Source organism: Artibeus jamaicensis, unplaced genomic scaffold (assembly GCF_021234435.1).
Source record: "Artibeus jamaicensis isolate MK-2021 breed Jamaican fruit bat unplaced genomic scaffold, CSHL_Jam_final contig_452, whole genome shotgun sequence".
In the NCBI taxonomy this organism is placed as follows: domain Eukaryota; kingdom Metazoa; phylum Chordata; class Mammalia; order Chiroptera; family Phyllostomidae; genus Artibeus; species Artibeus jamaicensis.
In genome coordinates, this window is record NW_026521837.1 from 7,819,821 (window position 1) to 7,847,755 (window position 27,935).

A 27,935-nucleotide genomic window follows, 5' to 3' on the forward strand; every position below is an offset into this window, starting at 1 on the left:
ATTTTTCTTCTGATCAAGGAATTTAATAGTTTCCTTTATCAGTAAATGGAAAAATAAAAAAATAAAATGGAATTTGACTTTTAGGTTATAAACTCACACTTTTTCCTATATGTTGTTATTAATGTATACTGATTAAATACTCGCTTTCTGCTTAAAACTTTTCTAGGTACTTAATATGTATATCTAAGTTAATTTGCAACACTGGAAAGTATTTTCTGTCAGTCTGCTTCATGTACCCATGCCTCTGTTTCTATTTTGTCTGTCAGTGTGTTTTGTTCATTAGATTCCACATGTAAGTGAGATCATATGGAATCTCTTTCTGTGGCTTAAGTAGACTTTGCTTGGGGTGACGGGCACGTGATGCAGTGTACAGGTGATGTCATGTTGAGTTGAAACCTGTACAGTTTTGTGGACCAGTGTCACTCCAATAACTTCAATGAAAAGAAGTATTATCTATTATTATTATTATTTAGAAACGATAGATCTGAGGTACAGGAAAGGTTAAGTAACTTTACCAAAGTCAAGTAGAAGGCAGGGGAGGGAGGCCCAGATTATTAGAAATACTCTGACTTGACTCAATTCCAGATTTGTCCCCACAACCCAAAGAAGGTTAGGACTATTAAGTTAAGGGACATTTGATGGCCTTATCATACTACCTGATTTTTCTGGATTTCTCAGTAATCAAATTGGAATGAAAATAGGAGAAGAACTGTATTCACTAGGAAAGCTTCCTTTGTTGGACTTGGCATACTGAAAAGGAGAGCATTTCTTTTGAATTTTTCGAAATTTTGCAGCCATTTCTGCTGAACATCTTACATTTTGTAAAGAGTTGAATTTCAATGTCCTTTATTGCAGTTTTTGTAACTGAATATCTGCAACTCTCATGGTTCGTATTTTTCAGGGGATGAGAGCACCTTTGAGGTGTCACACATCTTCAGGTGAACAACAGGCTCTTAGGCAATTGTGACTGCTTCCTGAATTCCTCCTTTCTGCCAGTCTAAGGGTTCTCAAACCACCATGGCTTAGTACCATTTCAGAAGCTACATGAAGATATTCCATAGTATAAATTGAATAAAGACTCTTCTTTTTTCAAACCACAAAGGAAAATGGTAGCTATAATTCCCTAAATGCTTAAGTATTAATTTTTTTCTTTAAATCTTGGCTTCTGCTATTGCTTACCTTTAAGAATTTATTCTAGTGATTAAATTTATATGTTAGCATAAAATTGATATCCAGTTATTGAAAATGGGATGAAAATCATAGAAATTTCCAGGAATAGTTGCTTTTTCTTCAATAATTGGCTAAAGAAGAATGTTTCTTGGTTCTTGAGGTTTTTCTCATAATCAGAATAATGGGTAGGGATTATAAAGTAGCAGAGGTAGTATAATTAGTTACATAAGAGAGAGCACACAACTAACTACCTATTTTTAGAAATGGACTTAAAAGAATAGACCCAGTAAAATAATCTGATGGAACAGGTCCAGAAATGAAGATAAAATGAAAATAAAACATAGTCTAGAATTACAGAAATGGAGAGAGAAAAAATGGTGAGAGAGAAAAAGTTGTGATGCAGCTCCTGTGCTTTATGTGACAATTGTTTAAAGACAAGTATCTAATGTCCTTAAAAATATTTTACTCTTTGTTGTATTGATATACAAATTTACCCACCCACACTGTCACTCTCTCCCAATTACCTTTTGCTGCCCTCTCAACAATTGGTAAACTTTGCATGACTTTGGATTTTCTTTTCAAGTCTTTTAATGTGGATTGATGTTTACGAGTATTATAGATAGCATGCAGACATAGACCATAAGGCAGAACAATAAGGAAAAATAGTATTTAACTTGTTTTTTCCTCAAAACACAAAAACATACAGGTTTTCATAATTTGAATGTGTTGAAAATCACTAGTTACATGTTTTTTCCCCCTGGATTCTAATCCTTAGCTCCCAGGGTAAATCTGTTATGTATTTGGCACTCCTTGTGAGACTCTAGATTCCTGACCTTAGTGTCCATGTCTTGTAGTTGATAGAATCTCTTCTGATAACAACTGTACCAAATACTAAGTTTCATTAAACACAATAGCCAGTGTTATACCTATACTTGGAATCAGTAAAGACCTGTTTAATTTAATATGTGCCTAAAACTACTCTAAACTCTGTTAAAAATGAAAGAAAAAGAACTACTTTTCTATACCTAATTATTGATTTGATTATGCCCAGCCTGTTTAGTTTGGGGAATGTGGTGTGAATTGGAATTCTTGAAGCTACACTAATATTACCTTATTATTGACCCACTCCTTTGAGGATGGCTTAGAATTAAACTATTTTGGAAAGGAGAAGAAGCTTCTGATAAATCTGTTATTAGAGATACAACAATGAATAAGAACTCTCTTTGAGATCATGGATCATATTATATATTGGAGAAGACAGTCACATAAACAGATTAAATGCATCTTTCCATTATAATGACACACAAATGTAAATGCTAAAATAGAGGTAATCACGAGACAATGATCGGAGAGTTGTTTCTTTTTTTAAAAAATATATTTTATTAATTGTGCCATTACAGTTGTTCTACTTCCCCCCTTCATTCCCTTCCACCCTGCACACCCCCCCACCATTCCCTGCCTTTAGTTTATGACCACATGTCTCAAGTTCTTTAGATTCTATATTTCCCATACTATTCTTGCCCCCTATCTATTTTCTACCTACCATCTATGCTACTTATTTTCTGTACCTTCTCCCCCCTTCTCCTTCTCCCACTCCCCTGTTGCTAACCCTCCATGTGATCTTCATTTTTATGGTTCTGCTCCTGATCTAGCTGTCCTCTTAATTTGCTTTTGTTTTAGGTGTGGTTGTTGATAACTGTGAGTTTGCTGTCCTTTCACTGTTCATGTTTTTTTAACTTCTTTTTCTTAGGTAAGTCCCTTTAACATTTCATATAATAAGGGCTTGGTGATGATGAACTCCTTGAATTTGATCTTATCTGAGAAGCACTTTATCTGCCCTTCCATTCTAAATGAAAGCTTTGCTGGATAGAGTAATCTTGGATGTAGGTCTTTGGATTTCATGACTTGGAATACTTCTTTCCAGCCCCTTCTTGCCTGTAAGGTCTCTTTTGAGAAATTCGCTGACAGTCTGATGGGAACGTCTTTGTAGGTGACTGTCCCCTTATCTCTTGCTGCTTCTAGAATTCTCTCCTTCATTTTAATCTTGGCTAATGTAATGATGGTGTACCTTGGTGTGTTCCTTCTTGGGTCCAACTTCTTTGGGACTCTCTGAGCTTCCTGGATTTCCTGGAAGTCTATTGTCTTTGCCATATTGGGGAATTTCTCCTTTATTATTTGTTCAAATAAGTTTTCCACACGTGGCTGTTCCTCTTCCCCTTCTGGTATCCCTATAATTCGGATGTTGGAGTGTTTAAAGATATCCTGGAGGTTCCTAAGCCTCTCCTCATTTCTTTGAATTCTTGTTTCTACATTCTTTTCTGTTTGGTCATTTTTTTCCTCTTTCTGGTCCACTCCTTCGATTTGAGTCCCAATTTTCTTTCCATTACTATTGGTTCCCTGTGCATTTCCATTCATTTCAATTAGTTTCACCTTCATATGTTCCTCTAATTTGTGACTAAAATCAACCAGTTCTGTGAGCATCCTGATCACCAGTGTTTTGAACTCTGCATCTGAAAGTTTGGCTATTTCTTCATCGTTAGATTTATCAGCTCTGGGGCTCTGAGTTGTTCTTGAGCCATGTTTTGATCTGTTTGTGCCTGTTACATATGGACGAGGAGGTGTTCACCAGGGCGGAGCCACCCAGGTCTCTGGTTTGTGATGCTGTATGTGGGGGCAGGGTCAGAGGGGTACAATGGTGGTCCCCTCTGCCACTTCCTGCCACTGGGGCCTGCATGGTCCATCTCACTGCTAGCTCCTTCAGGGGTTTATCTGCATGTGAATGTGTGACCACGATCAGCCCTCAGTGGGTCCACCGCCTTGCACCCTCAGTGGGTCCGCCTACTTCTTTACACCTGGGATCCACCCACGGCTGCTGGTACACCTGGGTCTCTCGCCCGGGTTGGTCCAGTGGATCTCTCCTGCCTGACCCCACTCTTCTGCTGGCTCTGCCCCTCTTACTGGTTTGGCTGAAGGGTTCGTTGTTGTCAGACTTCTGTGTAGTTCAATTTTCTGTGGTTTGGCTGCTTTTGTTGCTAAAACTTTGTTGTTTTTAAACTTGGTTGTGTGAGAAGGCACAGTGCTTCCACCTACGCCTCCATCTTGGCAAAGTCCCTTGATAAAACTTCAGAGTTGTTTCAACTATAAATGGCTGGTTGACATGGGGAGGAATCCGAATGGTAAAGATTAATTGGGTTGAAAACTTTACAGTGGGTGAGGCAAGGTGAGTTTAAGAAGTAATATTATAATTGAGATGATAAACTAGGAATGGATGAAACCAGAGGATTATTAGTTCAATTAATTAGTTAAAATTAGTTAAAATTTTAGGGAAAGCTAGGATAAAACTGGATGGATATTTTAATTTCCAGAAGTTAAGAATGGTGGTTCAAGATGTAAATTTATGAGTACAACTCATATTACAAATAATAGGAAGATGAAAATAGCTACAAATAGGAAAAAATAAGTATGTGATTCTAGATTATAAAACACTATACCATATTTAGAAACTTAACAGTGGTTTTTGGAAATAGGACTTTAAAGGATGCATTTTCTTTAGATTATGAAAAGTTTATAGCATTTAAAAAAATCAAAGTGAGAATAATTCTCCAATTTTAACTCTTTGCTAATATCAGTATAAATGAAATGCAAGTATAAGTTTGAAGAACATAATTCAATAAGCTTTCTTTTTGTGATTTTTAAAATAATTTTACAAAAGTAATCACTTGCAGTAAAAATAATCAGTTGCAGTAAAAACAGTACTAAGGCCACCTTGCTGGTTTGGCTTAGTTGGTTAGAGTGTTGTCTTGTAAACTGAAAGGTCATGAGTTGGATTCCTGGTCAGGGCACATGAGTAGTTTGAAAATTAGGGCCCCGATCAGGGTACATGCCAGAGGCAACCGATTGATGTTTCTCTCTGTCTTTCTGGTTCTCTTCCTTCACCTCTCTCTGAAATCAATAAGCGTGTCCTTGATGAGGATTAAAAAAAAAAAGGAAAAAAAAAACCCAGCTGTAAGGCAAAAAAAACTAATTGCCTTACTATAGTCCAAATACAGGCATTTTTCTTGCAAATGTTAATTGAGTTTTAAATATCAGCTCTTAAAATTTATTTAAAGGATCATTGTATGCCACCTTGATTTAAATAGTATATAATTAACCTACTTAGTTTAATTAATTTACTAGTGCTTAAGCAATTTGGGATCATGATATTCTTGAACTGAGGCCATGTAACTTTTTAAGTAGTTTTTATTTTCGTTATATTTTTAATTCCTGATATGGTTCCTTGTTAGAAACATCAATTTAGCAGAAGTATTATACTTTATTAAAATATAACCTTAGGTTATCTTATGTATAATTTTATTATAATCACTAGTCATAAACGTGACTTCACCTTGAATGATGAAAGCAGGTAAAGTAAATTCACCAATATAATTTTGCAGTTTCCATTTTTTATGTTAAAGACATAGACTTAACTAACTGCAAAGCTGCTAAATATTAAAACATCATTGAAGTTAATCATTTAAAATACCTTTTTAAAGTAGATAGTTACTTACTAAATATTTCTTTCAGCCACAGCCATTAGACATGTTAATTTTAAGGATTTTATTACAGAGGTAAGAATACACTACGAATTTAAGAAATTTACAAAAATATTTCAATAAGATTATAAATTGTCATTTTGTTAATACTAATCCAAGCAATAATAAGTAGTGATTTATACGAAGAGATAATGGGAAAGACATTTTGGGATAAGTTTAATTGGATATGAGAAAACTAAGTTACTCTCAGAAGAAAGAGAAAGGATATCATTTGAAAAATTGTGGCATTGCTATGGACTATCTTGTTGCTAAAAGGCATTATTTTTAAAAGTCTACACCATAGCAGAAGTTTTTATGTGGATCATGAGAACAGTCTTTTCCTTCTCCATACATACTCAGCATTTCTTTCTTCCTCATTAGTTAACCTTTGTCAGTGCGTCTTGTTAGTTTCTGTGGGTGTGAACCACAGGGCTACTGTGTGTATTTATCTAGTGTTCCTGTTTGATTCTTAGTTCTGAGCATATACTCTTGTTTAATTTTCCAGGCTGGCTCTTCTATGCCAACCCACTTACTTAACCTGTATCCCCTCCCCTCCCACTTCTCTCTGTCCTTCTGTTTTTATTTCCCATAGAGAGATGATTCACCTCTGTTCTGGTTCATATCATCCAAGATTTCCTTTGGCTCTTACTTATTTCCAGGTTCCTCTAAAAGTTTCCATGTTTCTTCACAGCTCTTGCATCCTGGCACATACCTAATCAGCTGCCCATTTTACCCTACTGAAATTTCCAACCAAAGATGGCCAGACTTTTTTCTCTGACACACTGGCAGTATGTCTACAAATAGTTTACCTCATGCTAGTGTTTCTATATCAGAAATTATATTTCTATAGAAATTGTACTTGGGCATATAAACAGATTCAATACCTCCTATCATGGATAAGATTTATATTGTTGTTTCCCCCCTCCCCTGCTATGAACTTATTGAAATGTAGCCATGGCTATGTGAAAAGAACTGGATATATCTCTATTTTCTGACCATATACACACCCAGCTTAATAATAACTAACTTTTTTTTTATTGCCTGGCACTAAACTCAACAATTTAAAAATATTTTAAAAATATTTAGATTAGGAAATTTCCCAGTTTTCTTTGACTGTTTACTCAAATTAAAATTTCAAAAATATTGTTACTAAGTTCCTTCTAAAATCTAAACTAAATGCTTATTTTTCCAATCTACCCTCACAAAAACAGAATATTCACAATGTAAACATTTACTACTATTAAACACTCAGCTTTCTCTTGTCTATTATGTATATTCTTTTCTTAAAGGCCTTTTTAATCATAACCTTATTAATTTGGATTTCTTTTGGTAATGTCAGTGTAACCTCCAAATAATAAAGATGTTTTAAGTTAAAAACACTTTGGAAGTTTTTCTTAGAAACAAATTCCACCGTTTAAGTCCCTTGACGTTGTTATAATTATTACAGCCTGTGGGGATTAGTGTATTGCAAGGAGATTACCCAACTTCTTTACTTAGCAGCACAGTGAGAGAGGGTGCACCATGAGAATACAGAGCGGTAAATGTTGGAGTTGTATAATTAGAAGAGTTTGGGATAAACATGGTATGTTCTAGTAGCATCAGATCAACTGCTTTTATTGAGTACTACTCTCTATATAATTATTTGCTCTATGGGATACAGAATATAGAAACATATGATGGGATTTCTATTGTCAGGAATTCTGCAGTCAGTTTTTAAAAAGGGATTTGTACATGTTATTACAGGCATTTTATAGAATTATCTTATTAATAGTGTTACTTTAATAATAATAAAGTGGGAGAAACTGAGAATCAGAGAAGTCAAATAGATGCCAACATTTATACAGGGAGGAAATCAAAAGTTACACAGAGTTGGAATTCAAGTTTGTCTGGGTGAAAATATCATACTCTTTCTTCATGATAAATCAATTAGATTTAAAAATAAATACATGATCACTCATAAAATACCATCGAGTCCTTATGTGATAATGACTTCCATTGTGAGTATAGTGTACAGTTGCTCTGGCAGACAAGGTAGGTTAAAGTACCCTAGCGAGGCTTTTTGGAGAAGGTGAGAACTGTCGTGTTTTGAAGGGGATTAGGATAAAGATACACACAGGGAAAATCAAAATATAGGAGAAAGAATTTATGCAAAGTCATGTAAATAAAAATAGGTTTTTATGGTATTCTAATGTGGAAGCCAATAAATAGATTTTTGTCTGTCAGTTTACAGCAGAAAGACTCTTTTTAGTAAGAGCTTGAGAATAAGATTGGATAGGGCGTAATTGTAGTAGCTATACTGACTCATAATGCACTTGTTATGGGGTCAGTTAAGTACTTTAAATATATTAACTCATTTAATCTACAGAACAACTATGTCAGGGGTACTACAATGAACATTTTATAGATGAAGACATGGGTGTGTAGAGGTTAAACAGCTGTTCTCAAGTGCATACAGCTACTGAGTGGGGAATTGAATTCAAAACTAGGCATCTGGTTCTAGATCCTGTACTCTTAACTATTATACTGTTCATTGCTCTGGGAAAATGATAAAATATTACATGCAACCTTTAAAGTCACCCACACCAGCTATGCTTGGAATAGAAAAATAGAATAGTAACCTAGAACTGAAATTGTCTGCGTGCCTGGTTTGTTTGGAGTTAGATAGTAGGTGGTTTGCTATGAGATCAGAAACTAAGATTGTAAAATCTGAAGTAATTTGTAATTGGATATAAATATTACAGATGAGGTAGTATCAAAATTTTTATGAGGTTCTAGACTCTAATGATTGGAACAGAGCTGGCGTCAATTACAGAGAGGCAGGATGGTTGTGAGGCCATATGGAAAGGAAAGTTCAGTTTTCTTGTTTTGCGTTGAGCCACCTGGGACACATTAAGAGATTGATACCCAGAAAGCATATTTTAGAATACAGAACAGACCATCACCTAAGGAACACAAATTAAGAGATTAATGTAATAGTTGTGCTGCCTAGTACAGATATTTATGAGTGTAAAAAGTTGCTAAAAAGGTGCTACTCAGTGAATCTATACTGGACCACAAATTATTACCAGTAAGAATTAAGAATAAGTCATATTTATTTTAATTTACAAAAGTATTGATTGCAGTTGATGTTAAAATTAGTTCTTTATGACAAATACTTTGAGATTTCTCTGGATGGTTATATCTCTCTACTGTATAATATGAAGGTCATCAGACAGAGGCAATTTCCAGCATTACAGGATCAAACTCAACTGAATTCACTTTATTCACTTTTGTCCTTTCCAGTGTCCCTTCCTGATAAATAGGAGCCTGCATCCCCAGTCTCATGCTGAAGTGCAATGTCCTAGGAGTCTCAGACAAATACTGGGGCATAGTATTAGTTTTCTATAATTAGCGATTAAAGTGAACACTCCAAGAAGCAGAATCTTGTAATGGTACCAAAGTAAATCCAGACAAACCATTTTACTCTATTGTCAATCCAGAAAGGCTAGGCATAAGGTCAAGAGTTGAAAATAAAGACTAGGAAAGAAAACAATAACTTTCACTTGAGAAAATAGCCAAAGTCATTTTCATAGATCACTTATGTGCTGCTGTGGTCAGTTATAGATTTTTTAGGAGCATTGATTAAACCTGCATAGTTAGTGATCAGACCTGATAAACTCAACATCAGCATAAAATGGCTTGCTTTATGTTCCTTAAATTGTACCTGCACCATTGCTATGCTTTCTAAGGATTCTCAGGCTCTTATATAGGCTTTTAATTTTATTTTATTTTAAATTATATTTTATTGATTATGCTGTTATAGTTGTCCCAATTTTTCCACCTTTGCACCCCTCCACCCAGCACCCCTCACTCCAGGCAATGCTCACACTATTGTTCATTGCCGTAGGTCATGCATAGGTTATCTGGCTACTCCATTTCCTATACTGTACTTTACATCCCCAAGGCTATTCTATAACTACCTACTTGTACTTCTTAATCCCCTCACCTCTTCATCTTTTCCCCTACACCCTTCTCCCATCTGGCAACCATCAAAACACTTTCCATATCCATGATTCTGTCTCTGTTCTTCTTCTTTGCTTAGTTTGTTTTTTAGATTAAATTGTTGATAGATAGGTATTTATTGACATTTTATTGCTCATGGTTTTGATCTTTTTCTTAAATAAGTCCCTTTAACATTTCAAATATTAATGGTTTGGTAATGATGAACTCCTTTAGGTTTTTTTTTTTTTAATCTGGGAGGCTCTTTATCTGCCCTTCACTTCTAAATGATAGATTTGCTGGGTAGAGCAATCTTGCCTGTAGGTATATCGGCTTCTTAAAGGAGGGTTGACTGAGCCCACCAGGCCCAGGGATGAGGGAGGGCATGCATTATGTAAAGCAGTTACAGTACAGTTCTCCACAATAGGTAAATTAACATTTTCTCTCCTAGACCCTCGTGTCCCAGGTGGAATGGTGGGAGACAAGTTCTTATCTTTGAAGACCACAGAAGTTTGGGGGCTTTCAGGGGTTTGAGATAGCACATTCCTCCTGAGACAGCCTCAGTCCAGTGGCTATTGCTTAAGATCTCAGACACAGATGCCCGCTGCAGAGGCCTGGTGTTACTGTGCCCCATAAAAAGCACGGGCTCCAGGTAGAGGGCCTGTTTCAGCCAGCTGTGGGTAACGGGAAGGTCAGGCAAATGCGCCAGATTTTCATTTCCTTTCCTCCAAATCAAAAATAACACATCTACATTATTAAATGATCTATTTTGGTCAAAGTAGCTGATAGTTTTGTTTAAGAGCTAAAGTTTCTCTGTACTCCGAAGCAGTGGGCAAGAGAGGTGGGGGCCTAGAGAAGGCCCTCTAATAACAAATGGTCTGAGATGCCTAGAAAGCCCAAATCTCCACAGTGTGGGAATGCAAAGATACAAGGACAATCAACATGTATTAGGAGTTACAACTAATTTACAGCACAGAGCATACCAAAAGTCTATAATTAACAACATTAACAAAAGGCCATTTGGGCTTATACCTTAAACAGCAAAAAACACACAGAATATATGAAGCACTCCTTTTCAAGACACTAGATATCACCCAACAAAGAGCAATGGACCATAAAGGTTGGAGAATAAATGAGGTGCCTTAAATTTTTACTCAGCTTTCATGCCTTGAGAGTTTCCAAGTCTTTATGCTTGGAGGAGAAACTCAGGTGGAACCTGGTAGCTTCTCTGTGATGAAGAGACAGAGCTGAAAGTTCAGGGCGACAACAGGAACCAGAGATTGTAGGACACAGTTCTGGAAAGGGAGCTGCACAAAAAGGAAGACTCCCAGAGATCTGCAGAGGGTCTCCCTTATCAGCTGAGTACTAAGGAGAGTATGTGTGTGAGGAAACTACCTAAGGCCAGTAGAAGAAATATTTACAAGACAGGTAACAGTGTCTGATTCTCACACATGGCCAATAGCCACATACCATTAGAATGACAATAGTTAGAGACTGATCGTATCCAGTTTTATGGAAATGTGGAGAGACTGGGACCCTGACACATTGTGGTAGGAATATAAAATGTGGCAACTGTTTTGGAACACAGCTTATCAGATTTTTAAAAAGTCAAACATATGTCTACCTATGACCTTGCTATATTTCCACACATAAATATATACACAAAATAAGTGAAAGCATATATTCACATGATGACTTGTACACATGTGTTCTTACAACTTTTAATTGTAACTCTGGGAACTGAGAACAAACTGAATGGCTATCAACCAGTGAATAGATAAACAAAATGGTAGTATATACATACAATGAAATGTTGCTAAACAACATAAGGCCATGGATCATTGCTATAATAATGGGTGAATGTCAAAATAATCATGCTGAATGGAAGGATCCAGAATAAAATAAGGTATAGTGTATGGTTCAATTTATATTAAATTCTGGAAAATGAAACTAATATAGTGATAAAAATCAGTTTTGTGGTTCCCTGGTGGGGTACTCACTGGTTACGTGAGGAATAAGGAAACTTTTAGAGTTAATAGTTTTTTTAATAAATCAGATGTCTTTTTTAGTAAAACTTCTCACTTGAGAATATGTTCATTGATTTTTTGGGGGGAGTGGGGAGGGAAGGGGGAAGGGTGGAGAGAGAGAGAGAGAGAAAGAGAGATATCAGTTGCCTCCAGTACATGTTCCAACTAGGAATGGGACCTGCAGACTAGGTATGGGCCCTGACTGGGGGTTGAACATGCAACCTTTTCTGGTGTACAGGAGAACACTCCAACCAGCTGGGCTACTGGGCAGTGTGATTTGTTCATTTTCTTGATTGTGGTAATGGTTTCACAGGTTCCTGCATATGCCAAAACTTATCAATTACTACAACTTAAGAAGTACAGTTTATTATATGGTGATTCTCTCTCAAAAAGCTTTAATAAAAGAATATGAACAAATGATATCGCTAATGAAGGGTAGACACAGTATGTGCAATAGGTCTTTTAGAAGAGTGTGAGAGAGAAATAGAGAATGTAAATTACCATCCACTAAGAAAGCTATAGAAAGGTGAGTTGTATGTTAAAAGTAAAAAAGTAAACATTTTCATAGGGATGAAAGATAATGGAAACTCCTGATGAATAACCAGAGTCATCAAGGTGGCATTCATGGAATTTTCATGGGTTGAATAGGCTGTGATCTCAACCACAGTGGTGCAGCTGGTGGTAAAGAGAAGTAGTGAGATGGGTTGGAACTTCTAAATGATTGGCTAAGGATTTTGGTAGTATCTTTAGAGTAAGAAGGCTTGGAATTCCCTGACTAGACTGGCCCTCTGAAGGAAGGAGCTTGTTGTTGGACGAACAGAGGACAGACAATAAATTGATTCTTCAGAAGCACTCAAGTTCAGTGAACTCAGGAAAAAGAGTTATAAAGATTTTTTTTCTAGAAAGATGTAGATATAGAGAAAATGCAGTCATTATAATATTAAAGAGGCTAATTTGGTAAGAAGAGCTTCTTAAACATGGATACAGTTTTTGTTGGAAGAGAAATCCTAGAGGAGAGGAAGACGGAAAGGGTCATGCATGGCTTTATCAACGAGAAGACAGTTTCTTTCGTAAACACAGTTAATGGGTATCTGCGAGGAATTGTGTCAAAATACCCAATGGTTAAGAGGACTTGTAAAAGAATACAGAGAGAGAGAGAGAGAGAAAGAGAAAGAGAGAGAGAGGAATCCCCTGTTGAGGTTGGTGATTTCCTATGAGGGTTATTTCTGGAGGGAAAATTTGACTCTGTTTTTTTTTTTCCAAAAAAAAAAAATTGGCTTACACTTGGACCTATTGTAGGTGTGAAGAAACTCTGAGAAGTCTTAGAACTATTCCAAGTACTGTTAATATTGTGATAGATTTAAAATTATCTGACATCTTTAGACTTCAGAATGAATAATATATTGGAGACCTTAAAATTAGGAGGGCCCTGCTGGGGAGGCTGACATTTTCCTTTTTGAGTTTCAGTGGGAACCAGGCAGTTCTGAAGAGCATAATACATGCACTTTATATCACTGTGTTGTTCTCTGGGTACAAATTAGGCTGCTGACAGTTATATTCTCTTACTTCACAATAGAACAACCTGCTGTTGATAAATGAGTTAGCATTACATTATGAGCAAAACATGAGCAAAAGGGTTGCAGTGTTGTATTGGTACATAAAGTGATAATAGAGTTGAAGTGACAGACTATGTCAGCAGTAAGTTAGAAGTGCCCTCTGGTAAAATTTACCATGATATTTTCAGATAAACTGTATGTCCAGGACACAAGGATAATGGCAAGATTGTGAACATTACCTCTAAATGCGAAAGTTGTGATAGATACATGCTCAGCAATCAAAGAACAGTTTATTTTAAAATAAGCCATATTTTCCTGTAGTTGCGGGGCAAGAAAAGAGAAAATAGTTTATAAAGGGAATGAAGATGTTGATCTCTGACAACTGGTCTTTTCAATTGAAGTAACTACACCAACTGTAGCGGCAACAAACTTACCAATTTTCCTTTTTACTTCGAAGGTTTCTTGGACATTTAAAGTGCTTTTAATGATGAGTGGACTCCGTTTTCAGTTTTCCTCTCCAGATCACTAATGGGGGTGGGAAGTCCTGGCTGAAATGACCCAGTAATTGTCGTTTCAGTTGTGGGGAAGACTGTTTGTTGGTGGCTAGACTGCTCTTCTGTGAATACATTGTAGTTCCTACCAAAGTGGTCATTAAGACTCATCCACCTACTCTTTTACATTTTTCATATCTCTTCCTCAAAACATCACCCCTCTTCACTCTCCCTAAAAATCACTCCGATGGTGGAGGTTAAATCCATCTTTGCATTTGTAAGCCTGGAATCAAGGGGACTATTACTGCTTTTCTTCACAAGAGTAGTTCTTTGTACACGTTTTCATTATAAGTTGTGATGAAACAGTGTGCTTTCTTATAGCACGTGATAAAACGTGTTACATTTCAAGGAGAATGCCCAGGTCTTGTTCTGACCATGCTTATCTAACAGGACAGGCACTGATCACCTACATGAAAATGTTGAACTATTACATTTTTTAACACATTACTTTATTCGAGAGTAAAAATTGTTTTTGTTTGCTTGAAACTAAAATACAGCAATTTAGTATAAAATTTAGAACATAAATAGAAAAGTATCCCAAGGATATTTGCAAAATTGGCATTTCTGGGTTTTTTAAAAAATAAAGCTTATTGAAATTATAGTAAAAATACAGTAACTGGAAAGAAAATTAGACAACTGTAATTAATGGAAATGGTTTGCTTCTAATGAAAAAAATTGTTTTTCTGTTTCCGCTACCTCCTATTTTAGGACAGTGTTTGAATCAGGCACTTTATGTTGGCTTTTTTGAAAGATGAAATGTTTGATGTTGATTTTTGTTTGAAGTAGTGAAGGCATTTCTAGAAAACTATGAGTTCCAAATGTGACATTTATTATAGTGTTATGTGTACTTACTGAGGGCAGTTGAATATAAATAAGTGTTAATTAGTGTCCTGGGTGGCCTATAAAGAATAACTTATTCCTACTCACTAAAGGAGAAGAGCTTGGGGTAGGATATGAGAAGCCATGCCAGATGAACATGTTGGACTATGAAAAGACAATATTATGGATACAACAATACATCCTTGAAAGGCAATTGTAATTCTCCTAAGACTTATGGAATTATTGTTTTACTCTTAAGGAAAAAAGTTTGGTGGTTAAATTATGTTCATGATTTTTAAGACTGCTTGTATTTTTCAGTGAAATTCGGTATGATATGTTTCCAAAACATGAAATTCTTTTGATATATGGATATATTTGATATATGGATATATAGCCAATCTTTAGAATTGGCTAAATAAGCAGCTACTCTTAGGGTTTTTTCTTACCATTTTTCCTGGTAGAGAGCCTTGCACACACACACACACACACACACACATCCTCAGGAAGATTATTTTCAGTTTCTGTAATTATTACACTTTAAGTGATGTTGGTGTAAGCAGTAATTCCTGTTAGTTTTACACAGCTATTGTTTTGTGTTATGAAGAAAATAGTACTCTCAGGCACTTTAGGAACAATCAGAGCAAATAACCAGTTTTCTTTCCTTAAAGAACATATTTGAGTGAAAGCTTTTAACATGGTATGTTTATGAGGAAAAAGTTAAAGTAGAAGAAAGTAGATATAGCCCAGAAATAAGCTAAGAGTAAGTAACATCTAAAGCAAATAGGTAATTTGGCATGAGTGGAAAGTTATCCAACTCCATATCTGCAACATGCACAAGAAATTTTCTGAGGTATAGCTAAAAGTATTTTAACCATTTCCTGTGAATGGTTCCAATTATGGATGTCCAGTAACTTCCTTTGAATTGTTTTTACATAACCTAATTGCTGATTTCCTTAGAAATTATTTCCTGATGTTTAACCCAATTTTTCTTTAGTCATTTAAACTCCATTATTTCTAGCTGGTATAATTATAAACATACTAACAAGCCTTTCCTGGTTTTGTTTCTCCACAGAAGATTTGAAACCTGCATTGTTTTGTATTTTTGTGACTTTATAAGGCATATCTAAATCAAATATGCAATAACTCTATTTTATCAAGTTAGAAAAGATGAAGAACCTCTAATGTGTAATGGGAAAGAAGAAAGAAAAAATACATTAGGCTAATTTTTTTATGGCTACGAAATAATTTCCCCATTAATGTATTTTAATTTCTAAACAGGAAAGTTGTTGGTATGAAAGATATATTAGTATTATTATATTCTGCATTTGCTGTTGTTACCTTTAGGCATTTTACCATCCTTTTAATTGTTTATATATCTTAACAGAGTTGGAATGCACTTTTTAAGTACATAAGACTTTTTACCTCGTAAAGCCTCAGTTGAGAGTAGAGATATTCAGTAATTGCTTATCTCTTATCAGAAACTTTCCCCTTCATGTCCTCCTCATGATGTCAGTCTCCTCCCTAAAAATCCTGTTCTTAATCAATGAGTTAGCATATTTTCTTTCAGTCACCTGTCCTGTCAACTTCAGAGATGCAATCATCACTCTCATTAAGGCTTGAGAAACTGACAAAGGGAATATATAGGTATTCAGTAAGTATTTAATGGATCTGATAATAAATAACACTTAAAATGAACAACATCATGTAAATGAAATGTGGCTAAGACAGTAGGTCAAGAGCTACATTATATTGGTTCAAATACTCTACATTTGCACAAGTTAACTATCTTTGAGCAAGTCATTAAGCCTTTCTTTGCTTCAATTTACTTAACTATATAATGTATATAACAATAATGTCTATATCATGTGTTGTGAGGATCATATGCATTCATACATACAAAACACATAGAAAGTTTTCTGCCCTGGGTAGGTGGCTCAGGTGGTTGGAAAGTGTCCTCTGCACCAAAATGGTGTGGGTTCAATTTCTGGTCAGGCCCACATACCTAGGTTGTGGGCTTGATCCCCAGTTGGGGTGTGCATGGGAGAGAACTGATCAGTGACTCTCTCCCACATCTTCTTGTCTCTTTCTCTTTAAAAAAAAATTTCTGCCCTTAATTATATGAAATGTTAAAGGGACTTATCTAAGAAAAAGAAGATAAAAAAGATGAACAGTGAAAGCACAGCAAACTCACAGTTATTAAGAACCACACCTAAAACAAAAGCAAACTAAGAGGACAGCTAGATCACGAGTGAACCATAGAAATGAAGATCACATGGAGGGTTAGCAACAGGGGAGTGGGAGGAGGAGAAGGGGGGAGAACGTACAGAGAATAAGTAGCATAGACAGTAGGTAGAAAATAGATAGGGGGGAGGGTAAGAATAGTAGGGGAAATATAGAATCTAAAGAACTTGAGACACATATTCATGAACTAAAGGGGGGAATGGTGGGGGAGGGGTGTGCAGGGTGGAGGGGAACAGAGGGGGGAATAGAACAAATGTAACTGCATAATAAATAAAAAAATTTTTTGTGGTACAAAGTAAGCACTGAAAATAATTACCCTAGTGGTGGTAGTAATAATATAATCATACAAAATGTGATTTATTTCTTTCATCAAAGGAAAATATATGAGCAATGTGATATAAAAATAATGCAAATATGATGAAGTTTTGATACATGCTACAACATGGATGAAAGTTAAAGACATTATTCTAAGGAAAATGACTAGACACCAAAGACCCGAGTATCTCTTTACCTATCTTCTTCCACATTTGCTTTCTACTCCCCATTCGTAACCCATTCCAGAAAGAACAATGGAAGGAAAGGAATGAGGGGAATATGTAAGAGGTAGGAGAAAGAAGCAAAAGAAAAAGCAAAATAGTGAGACAGAGGAAGAGGTGCAGGGGAGATGGTTAACCTGCCTTTTCCGCTGCTCCAATGAACTCCTTGGTTTTATTTTTCTCTGATGAAGCTTCAAAAGACAACTTTTTGATTAAAAAAATTAAGTTTCCCAGTAACTTCCATCTTTACCAATGTGACTTGGCAGACTCTGTGAAATCTTCCAGATTTACTGACAAAGGAAAGATTTTTTAACCAGTGAGTCAGCTGACTGACAGCTTTTATCTTTCTTTTTCTACTTCTCCTAGTCCCGTGAGAGTGGAATAAAGGAGCATTCCATAAAATGAGTCATTTGGTAAATATCTAAGGGTTGGATTGAGAAATGGCAGGGAGGGATTTGAGTCACAGAATTTGGAATAAAATAAGGGGTCACATGACAATAACTGATTATTTGTATACAGAGTCTGTGGGCCCTGTATTTCTCAGATAAAACTTTTAATTTGTAGAAAAGAAAAGAAAAATGATTTGATGTCAGATATTTTAGAGATAAAAAGTCCTTTTATATTAATGTTAGGAAAAACTCTAAAGATAATTCTAATTATGTGCTACAATGAAATCATTTTGTTTTATAATTTTTCTTTGATTTTTGGGGTGGAATTGAATTGCCTTTGTCAGCATATTATAAAATGTGACTTCTTGTACTTTAGAACATAATGCTTATAGTTTTACAACACTGAGGACATATTTGCCTTTGGATTAAGATGAGTGGAAGTTTCTAGGAGGCAAGATTGGTTTAATCAGTGCAATTTTTGTTTTTCATTGTTGTTAGCCCAGAAGTAGAACTAGTCTTTCTGCTGTTCTTTGCTGACCTCTCTCACATATTATAATCAATTTGCCTTACCCAGAGGGGAAGGAGGCATTGCAGGACAGATCAGAGAGTTTCTGTGGATAATGATGGGAGTCTTGGTAAAAATCATGATGTCTGAGGCTAAGTTTTCAGAGAAAAAAATTGACTATTAAAGCTTCTTTTATTTAGGCTATTGCAGATTTTTGAATATCATTGGATAATTTTTTGTAAAACATATACACCTCTATTTTGGAAAGGAAGATTGGAGGAACAACAAAAGCTCAAAGGAAATACTAACTTTTTTAAGACTTTATTCTTTAGAGCAGATTTAGTTTTACAATAAAATTGAGAAGAAGGTCCCCATATAGCCTCTGATCCCCACACATACACAGCCTCCCCCATTATTAACATAGCTCACCAGAATGGTATACTTTTTAACAAGGATGAACCTACAGTGATACATCATAACTTTCCAAAGTCTGCAGTTTATGGAAGAGTTCACTCTTGGATTGTACATTAAGTGGATAGAGACAATGTATAATGATATATATTCCTTAGTTTATTATACAGGGTATTTTTCACTGCCTTAAAAATTCTTCATGCTCTGCCTATTCATCTCTCCCCTCCTTCCCTAGCTACTACTCCCTGGCCACTGGTATTTTTATTGTCTCTATAGTTTGGCCTTTTCCAGAGTGTCATACAGTTGGAATCACACAGTATGCAGCCTTCTCAGATTTAGTAATAGAAGGATTGACTTTTCAAAAAGTAAGTCTGCACTTAACACTTTTATGAGATAGATGTATAATACACTCATCCTGAAATAAATCGCATTTTTAATTGACAGGAATGGAAGAACATGTTCTAAAAATTGGTTTAGTAAGAGAAAGTATTAACTTTTTACTGATATTTGCTTAAAGAAAAATTATATTTAATTAAATTATATTTACTATTAAACTGTTGCTGAAGTGAAGGAAATCCATTCATAATTAAGCAGAGAGAAATTATTTTTTTCAGTACTTCTCCTCCTTTATCTAAATTTTATAGCCTTAATTTTCTCACTTGATATATAAGAAAACATAAAATATGTTTTTTTCTATATATTATCATTCTGAAATAGGAAACCTCTGAAAAATTATTGGTGGAAATGTTTAAATTATGCTTATTTTAAACATTTTAATTATGTTTATTTTCAACATTTTAAAAATCTTTAAAAATTATTGAAAAAATGTTTAATTTATGACATATAAGATAATGCTGAATCAAATATTCAGTATTCTCTATAAGCAAAATTACAAAGTAGATGGTTTGTCTTAATTTCTCCTGCTAGATTTCCTCCCCATTTGTATCTCTGTGACCTTCAAACACATGCAGACACACTCATACTCACACTCACACTCACACTCTCACACTCTCTCTCTCCTGTATCCTCTTAACCATCAAATAGGGATAATAACTAATCCTTTTTCTAGAAGTATAAAGTGATAATGATTTAAGTACCATCAAAGAAAAACCAGGGGATGAGAACAGAATTTATACAGAACTGTTGCAATAGGGGAAAAGACATCTCATTATCGATCTGGGTTCAGTTATAAGTACCACACAAAAAGGTGGGGGTTGATAGCCAGGGAGCAGCGTTGAGATTGGTAGATGGACAGTTACTAAAGACCAGGGGTGGACGGGCCTGGCTGAACCTGACCAACAGGATTCTTGCTAAAGGCAGGCCAGAGTGATGAGGTGTCACTGGGTGCGGGGGCTGAGGTGGCAGGTGAGAAGCGTGATTAGATGTTGAGGGTGATTCATTTTTAAGGTGGGGATTCTCCTGAAATGATTGATGAGGGTTCTTGCTGAAATTGGATTTTATGAGGAGATTTGCAGATTGACTTAGGAAAAAGTCCAGGAGCCTGACTACAGTTTGGTCAAGCAAAAGATCTTTGTCAGTATAAAGTCTGAGATAATTCATTTGCAGGTTATAAAAGGAAAAGGGTGGGGAGGTCGGAAAAGATGTTGGAATGATAAAAATCATTCCACCCAGTTACCTCTGGGTGGAAAGATTTCAAACATCTTCACTTTCCCTAGCATGGTGTGCCAGTGCCGTTCATGATTCTCCCACAGCACTCGGGCACATGCATGCAGCGCGCAGCAGTGGAGGGAAAGATGCACAGTGAACTCCCGTCACGACACCTCTGGAAGGTGCTCTTCCCACCATCCAACTCTTCTGGAGCATTTTTTCACTAGCTAGATTTTTACCTCACAAAGACAGTCTTTGCCAAGTTTTAAAAGTTTTCATGAGGATACCACTAGAATTATTATAAATTAAATTATTTCCTATTGTCACAATGGGGCAGTGTCAAGCACAAGTTCATTTTACTGCAAATAATATATTTGGAGGATATTTTCACACACATTTGAACAAAGCTGTGTTTTCAGGGTAATTGTTAATTTGAAAAACTTAATGTAGATTTTATTTATGTGATATCAAGTTACCATATAAAGGTCAGAAAATCAATGACTAATACTGTAAAATTGTAAAACTGTATGTGTTGTTTCTGCCTCCCTCTAGAAGAAAGAAAACTGTATGTTGAAGAACATCATACAGCACATCTGAGTGGAAATAATCTCCCTAGTGGCTGCTGTGGGCTTGAAGGATCTGGCGCTAATCCAGTAATAACATGGGGGAGGAGGTTCCTTTAAAGTGTGAACATATTTCTTGAAACCAGTAAGACATTTAGTCATGGCTATCACATAACATGTCTGTGCATATTCAGTTGTTACTTTCCTTGATTTTTGTATTAGAAAGTAGACACAATACTGTGGGAATAAGACATGTGGTGTGAGGCTTTCAGTTTGAAGAAAATACAGTATTGGCCAGTCCTACAGTGTATTGATTTATACCACTAACCCACGTTGGGAGCTGACAAAAGATTTAGCACCAAGGAACAGATTTACAATTAAATCCAGAATGATCTGGGAGGATGGCTCAAGATCTGGCTTTGACTTTTTACAGTTTTTCTTTGAAGACTTAGTACTCTTTGAACCCAGATGTCAGTATTTTTTTTATATCACTGAAGCATGGGAAATAGAGCAACCTGCAGTAGAACCTTCTGCAGATAATATTGGAAGAGATTGCAATGGACTGAAGCCATAGTGGCATTTTATTGAAGGTTTTTATTAACTGAATAAAAATGGAAGTTTTCTATGTGTTTAACACCACAATCTAATTAGCTGCTGGAAAAGTCAAAACTGTAAAATTATTCTGAATTTAAGCAGGTAAAATTCTTGCTTAGCCTGCCAAGGGTTTTGACACACCTGATGTAGTTTCCCCTCCTGGGATAAGCAGTGAAAAATAATTACAATATGGTGCAATGTCTTTTTAGTGCAGTTGGGTGGGGCATTATGAGGGAGGGAGGAAGCCAGGATTGCAGTGGAAATGTGACCTTGGGTCCCAAAAAGATGATGTACTTTACATATCAGTTATTGCTGAAATTACAGATTTTCCACACAGTTTGGGATAAAAGAAAGCAGCAGTTCCTGTCCTTCTGCCACAGACGTTTCATTCCCTAGGGTTTGACAAGAATTTGAGGTTACTTGACTGTAGGGAGTGGGAGTGAGGCTCCTCAGCATCATGCCTTTCCCGATTGGATCTCCAGCACTGTTTCCGGCTGTTGGGAACTGCTCTGCCTGGTTTCAGGAGTTGTAACTGCCCCCTCATGGCTAAGGCTGAGTGAGCGACCTCCAGAATTGCAAGCCACTAAGGAGAAAAAGCTTGTATCGGGTAGCAAATGCTGCTTCTGCTTACTCCCACTGCCCCCAAAGCATCACGGGTTAGTTGATGATGGGTAAGACCCCTTAGAGGAGGGGCAACCTAAGCCAGACACGATCACTTGGGAGGCCTTCATGGAAGGTCTCAGGAGCCTGCAACAAAGAGGGAGTGATGGACCCTCACCCCCTGGCTATTCTAACATAGCCTGAGTCCCCATGTCCTCTGGGAGAAGCACTTCCTGGCTCTAGTCCACTTAAGCCTGAAAACCTATGATGGGGAAGGCAGTGTAGCCCCTTGCTGGCTACAGCGGGATCCAGGGTGATTGGGCATAAGAAAGAGTTTCCCTAAAAGTCCTGTAAAGGACTTTTTATTTGCTTTGCTAACAGTACTTTCATTCATATGTTAAGGGTCAAAGCAGGATATGAGTAAGTCTCTCAAAGTTTCTGCATGCCCCTTTCCTGACAGACACTGACTCAGACTAAGTCCTCAGATTTCTTTGAAATGTTATCTACTGTTTGATCCTTACTGCCTGTATTCCTGTGTATTACAACCCAATAAAGGCCCCTTGAGGAAGGGGCTCTTGGCCTTTCTCCTCTGAGAGATTGGCCACCTCTCCTCCCCAAGCAGATCATGTTTTGGTAGCGTTACTTTCATCTGTGGCAGATGGGGGGACTTGCTGGCAAAATTGCCCCCACATCAGGCATCTTGTCTGCACAAGTCTGGCAATCAGCAATCATGAGTGCCAGATGGACTTGAAAGGAGCCCGAGAGAACACCTTCATACCATCACAATTTGTTTGGATTAGCAACCTCCAACTTTTATGAAGAGAAACTGCTTTTTATTTCTCTGAAGCTTTGATTTCAACATACATTCCATTCAACAAGTGTTTTCTGAGGACTTTCTATATATTTTTATTGAGAAATAATTGACTTGCATCAAAGTATGAGTTTGAGATGTACAAAGTGTTGTTTTGATACATTTAGGCTTGTATATTGCAATATGATTGGCACTGAGCCTTAGCTAACACCTCTATCTACCCAAATACTTATTTCTTTGTCATGAGAAAAAATAACATCTAGTCTCTTAGCAACTTTGAAACTTATAATATAGAATTGGCTATATTAACTATGCTGTTTATTAGATCTTCAGAAATTATTTATTGGTTGCAAGTTTGTGCACTTAAACAACACTTCCCCACTTGCTTCACCCCTCAGCCCCTTGGTAACCACCATTCTACTCTCAGTTTTTGCTTTTTAGATTCCACATATTTGTCTTTTTTTGTATAACTTATCTCACCATAATGACCTCATGGTCCATTCCTGTCCTTGCAAATGGTGGGATTTCCTTTTTTTTTCATGGCTGATAATATTCAGTAGTGTGTGTGTGTGTGTGTGTGTGTGTATCTGTTATCTTTATCCATTAATTCATTGATGTACACTTAGGTTGTTTCTTCATCTTGGCTATTGTGAATAATGCTGTGATGAATATGGGTGTGTAGATATGTCTTTGACCTACTGATTAAATTCTTTTGGATATATGTGTAAGAGTGAGATTGCTGGATCATATGGTAGATCAACTTCTATGTTTTTTAAGGAGCCTGCATACAGTTTTCCATAGTAGCTGGACCATTTAACTTTCCCACTAATGGTGTACAAGTTCCCTTTATCTTCATCAGCTTTTGTATCTATTGTCTTTCTGATAACAACCATTCTGAAAGTTGTGAGGGGATGTCTCATTGTGGTTTTGATTTTCATTTCCCTGGTAAATGATGTTGAGCAGGTTTTCATGTACCTATTGGCCATTTGTGTGTTTTCTTTGGAAAAATGTCTACTCAGGGTCTTTACTTAATTTTACTTGAATTATTTGCTTCTCTGCTGTTGATTTGTATGAGCTCTTTATGTATTTTGGATTTTATCCCCTAATGAGATCTATGGGTTGTGAATATTTTCTCCCATCCTGTAGGTTACCTTTTCAATTTATTGATTGTTCCCTTTGCTGTGCAGGTAGGTTTTGGTTAGATGTAGTCCCACTTGTTTATTTTTGCTTTTGTCACTTGTGCTTTTGGTGTCTTATCCAAGAAATCATTGGCAAGGCTAATGTCACTTATTTTTTCCCCTAAACTTTTTCTAGAAATGTAATGTTTTATGTTCTTACATTTAAGTATTTGATCAACTTCAAGTTAGTTTTCGTGAGTGGTATAGCATATGTGTCCAGTTTTACTCTTTTGTGTGCGGATACCCAGTTTCCCTGATAGCATTTATTGAAGAGATTGACCTTACCTATTGTTTGCTTGTGGCACCTTTACCAAAATTATTTGACTATATATGTGTGGGTTTGTGTCTGGGTTCTCTATGCTGTTACACTAATCTGTGTGTCTGTTTTTTTGCCAGTACCATATAGTTTTGATCACTGCAGCTTTGTAATATAGCTTTAAATCAGGTAGTGTGATTCACCAGCTTTGTTCTTTGTCTCAGGATTATTTTGGCTTTTCAAGGTCTTTTGTGGTTCCCAATAAATTTTGGAACAATTTTTTTTCTGTGAAAAAAATTTTTATTGGTATTTTGATTGGGATTGCATTTAATGTAAATATTTCTAAGGTGAAATTGACATTTTTACAATATAAAGTCTTTCTAAGAACATGAGATATCTTTTCATTTATCTATGTCTTTTTCATCTCTTTTATTAATATCTTGCAGTCTTTGTTGTCTAAATCTTTAACTTCCTTGGTCAAATTTATTCCTATTTCATTGATTTAGATTCTATTTTAAGTGGCACTGCTTTCTTAGTTTCTTTTTCAGGTAGATCATTGTTAGTGATAGAAATGCAACTGATTTCTGCATGTTGATTTTGTATCCTGCTACTTTACTGAGTTTATTTATTCATTTTAACAATTTTTTTCAGTGGAATCTTTAGGGTTTTCTATATGAAAGATCACCTGTAAGCAGAGATAATTTTATTTCTGTATGGATGACTTTTATTTCTTTTTCTTGCTTAATTGTTCTGGTTAAGACTTCTAGTACTATTTAAACGGAAACAGTGAGATGGGCATCCTTGTCCCAACTATTAGGCATTTTCATACTGAGTTGTAGAATTATCCATTTTTAAGGAATATATCACATTCAACATCTCTCAATTATCTTAGATATCTAAGAGTGGAACAGACCAATGAATATCATGATCACTAAGAAATACTTTTGTTTAGAACACTGTTTTTAGGCAGATCATATTACTTCTTCTTTAGAAATGAGACAGATAAAAGGTTAAGGTGCTTGCTGGCTCCTACAGAATATTTCACCTTTTTATATGGCTTTTTTATCATAAACTGAAAATGCTGCTGTCTTTCTCAAAGAGTATGTCTCAGGTAGTTATACTCCTGTGGGATAAGGTTAAATTGTTTCTACATATCTTGCAGGAAGTCAGTGGCATAGCTGTATATGAAGTCTAAGATATTTGACCCTAGGTGACTTTGAACTCTCTATTCAGTGTCAAAAGCAAACATGGTTACTCATTTTAGTATAAATTAGTATCTTCTTGAAGAGGAGCCTTACAGAGAGAAAAGGTGTCACAGATCATAAAATATGAACTAGAACCATGAGCAAACCAACTTTTCTGGTCTTGAGAACAGTTGAAGTACTTATTATTTAACAATATAAAATTACACATATACATATAACTATCATTAGGAAATCCAAATTTTGAATGATCTTGGAAGCCTTAATAGAAATGTACTTCTTTCCAGAGGTATCTCCTATATCCTAAGAATGTCTGATTGCCTTCATATTAGGATATAGGCAAAACTGTGAAGTTGTTGATCTTCTTTTTTTTTATTTTTTGCTTCTCTCATCATCTGTGCTTTGTATCCTTATACCTCAGCTTTGCATGGGTTCCCTCATTTGTATCCTCATGTTGCACAGAAGCCTCTTTCATGTAGTGGCCTAGACCGAGACTACAAACTGAGCACCTTTTCTTTCTTTCTCCCTCTTTCTGCATCCCTTTCTTCTCTTTTTTCTGATAAGCTGAAAAATTAATATTCTTTAAGGTTTTCATGGCTGGTAATAGATTAATGCATGTTAACATTTGTTAATGGTTCAATCAGCTATATTTCCTGGCTACAATATTTGCAGTTTAAAAGGGAGCTTTTTAGAATCATAATCTTATTTTAAAAGGTGACTCAGTGTGAGAATTTAAAACCTGTTGACAAGTCACTATGCAGAAGTTCCACATTAAATTTTTTCCATTTTCGCATCTCTGGGAAGAAGGGTATACTCTTAAAACTGGTGTGATAACAAAACCTTGCGTCACAGTTTAATTGGAAGCATGCTTTTTTTTTTTCATTCTTTGTAATTCATAAAATAAAAATGTGTCTTAAAATCAAGGACATACTACATTTGATGAAATACAGTAGCTGTATTTTGCCATCCTTCAAGTCATGCCTCAGTGTTGGTGAGACCTGCCTCTCTTATCATATTTCACTCACATACACACAAAAATTCACTTCTATCCAAAGTAAACACATGCAGATAAACACACATCCTATCACCATTGGGCCATTGGTATTTTCTAACTGGGTGCTGTGGAAATTTTCATTAAAATTTGAGGTTTTTTTGCATATTAAAGTAGACCCCCCCAAATTGGTTTAAGAACATTTTAAAGAAATCTGCACTGAAAATATATATTTATAGCACCTACTTGCTATTTTTAATATCATTTACAATACTTTGATTTCTTTTATTCTGTCTCATTTTGTTTTGAGAGAGAAATGATCGATATGAGTAAATACCACAAATGAATATAGTGTCTTGAAGGACTGGCTATCTTTTTTAACATGAAAAGGCTTTGTATCTCTAATTACTGATCATGTGATACACAATTTCAAATAAAAATCTTAGTGTCATTCTTTCTTTTTAGAAGACATTAGAAACAATTGTAGAATGAAAAGCAATCTCATCAACAACAACAACAAAAAAAACGAGTCAGAAAATTGGCTAAAATTTAGCTCTTTGTGCTCTTGAGACTGAAAGCTGTAGCTGAAAGAAAGCTCTCCAATTTCCCACCATGCAAATCATTGCCTCCTTTTAGATTGATTTACTCTATTAAAGCAGTTAAATAGTACCACTTCTTGGCAAGAACATTTAGTTAAATAATTCTTTGCAGTTTCTGTTTGTTTATTTTCCCTGCCTCCCGCTCTACTCCACTGCCCACCCTGCACCCCCCATGGCACATACTGGTGTGAGTTATGAGGAACTGGTGTGTGTTCCTCTAGTGTGTCTAAATTTTATCATTTTAAGTTTAAGGTTAGGGTTTTGGAATTAAGGGTTTTTTTAAAAAACCCTTTTACCAGTCATATTTTTGTAAAAAACATTTTACCAGTCATATTTTCATTATCGACAGTGAGTATATATTTTTTCAGTCTTTGGGAATAAATGGGGTTTTAATGTAACTTCTATTCTCAGAGTCTTATATTTACAAGTTTTCCAAAGGTTTAAAAGCAGTGCTGTTTTTTTACAGGGACATTGTTATGCATGTTTAGTAGGTTACAGAATAAATGGTGAAGTTGGAAAATATGAAGAACCATTATTTTTCATAGCACTTAGTGAAGTTATAAACTGTAGTAACTGTGAAATGTTAGTATTAGCCGATTAGTTCCTTCCTAATATGTCAGCCAGGATTAGTGTTTTTCAGATTAACAATATTTCAAAGAGAAATGATCTGGTGAGTAAGGAAAAGGACAGCGGACAGTTACTATGAGAATAGAAAAACCTGATAAACCTGATTCAGTGTTGATAACCAATGGCAAGAAAAGGCTGTTGTGAACAAATAA

The 27,935-nt window shown here is 35.8% G+C and overlaps 1 protein-coding gene across 4 annotated transcripts in view; it reads left to right on the forward strand.

Annotated features, from left to right (window-relative positions):
- CCSER1 (coiled-coil serine rich protein 1) overlaps positions 1-27,935 on the forward strand; it is a 1,291,789-nt gene that overhangs the window by 26,159 nt on the left and 1,237,695 nt on the right. The gene's annotated exons all lie outside the window — the stretch shown is intronic.